At 41.8% G+C, this 1312-nt stretch overlaps 1 non-coding gene across 1 annotated transcript; it reads right to left on the reverse strand.

Moving 5' to 3' along the window:
* Nucleotides 1-743: 743 nt before the first annotated feature.
* On the reverse strand, nucleotides 744-906 carry LOC115871154. The gene has a single exon (XR_004047131.1). It is a non-coding gene; the product is annotated as a U1 spliceosomal RNA (small nuclear RNA).
* Nucleotides 907-1312: the final 406 nt, after the last annotated feature.

The following is a 1312-nucleotide window of genomic DNA, read 5'->3' on the forward strand; positions in this document are numbered from 1 at the left end:
CCAGTGGCAGAGCCAGCTGCTACAGGTGCCAGAGTTCAGAGGACCCTTTTCTGAGGAGAGTAAGTGGAGTCTGTCTTGAGTAGGGCTTAGAAAGGAGCTTGTGCTCAAGTCAGGGAGAAGGCTTGTCTTGCTGACAGGAGCCCAGAGAGCTGTCCTGGGACAAGAAAGGGGAGATTTTGCATACATGGTTCTTCAAGCTGATCCTGAGTTGCACCCTATTCCTTAATAAACCACGTAAGCTGTGAATTTAGTCTGTCAGCTGTGTGGCCATTGCAATGGATGATCAAACAATAAAAAGCAGAGGGCGCTGTAGAAGGGAAAGATGGAGGTATGTTTGACCTTCACCTCATTGGGATCAGCTTAGCTCTGATCCTGATTATTATACCCCCAGTTGTTAGACAGATTCTGATGCTATTACTGTCATTGTTGTGTGCTATCAAGTTGGTTCCAATTCACAGTAAACCTTTGCCTAGTCTTGTGACATCCTCACAATCATTGCTATATTTGAGCCAATTGTTTCTGTCACACTATCAGTCCATCCCAGTGAGCGTCTTCTTTTGCATTGACCCTCTCTTTTACCAAGCGTGATGTCCTTCTCTAGGGACTGGTCCCCCCGATAATTCATCCAAATTATATGAGAAGGCGTCATGTCATCTTCCCTTCTTCCAAGACAGAGTCATTGATTCTTCCGTCAGGTCATGGTATATTCGATATTCATCATTAACAATTTATTTATTTATTAACAGGGGAGAGCACGGACGCCGTCCCCCACTACCACAGATATGCAGTCGAGTTTCCCACTTTTGGGGAAATCGCAGGGGCCAGCACATACGGGGTGCAATGGATAAGCCTCGCCCTGGGAAAACCACCTTCATGGTCATGGAATCTCCCCAACCAGGTAAGTTTCATCATTAACAACTTAACTACATCATTTTTCTTTGGTCTTCCTTATTCATTGTTCAAATTTTGCATGCATATGAAGCAATTGAAAATACCCTGGTTTAGGTCAGTTACACCTTAATTCTTAAAATGACTAATTTGCTTTTTAATCATTTAAAGAGGTCTTTTGTAGTAATCTGCCCCAAACAGCACATCATTTGATTTCCTGTCTGCTGCTTCTAAGGACGTTGATTATAAATCAAACTAATATTAAATCCTTGACAAAGTTTATCTCTTCTCTGTTTATTATGATGTTACTTATTGTCCAGTTGTGAGGATTTTTGTTTTCTTGAAATTGAGGCACATTCCGTACTGTACTGAAATCCTTGATCTTCATCACTAACTGTTTCAACTTCTCTTTGCTTTCAGTAAG

The sequence above is a fragment of the Echinops telfairi genome, unplaced genomic scaffold (assembly GCF_000313985.2).
Source record: "Echinops telfairi isolate 266 unplaced genomic scaffold, ASM31398v2 ScPeMD7_3533;HRSCAF=4204_0, whole genome shotgun sequence".
Taxonomy (NCBI): Eukaryota; Metazoa; Chordata; class Mammalia; order Afrosoricida; family Tenrecidae; genus Echinops; species Echinops telfairi.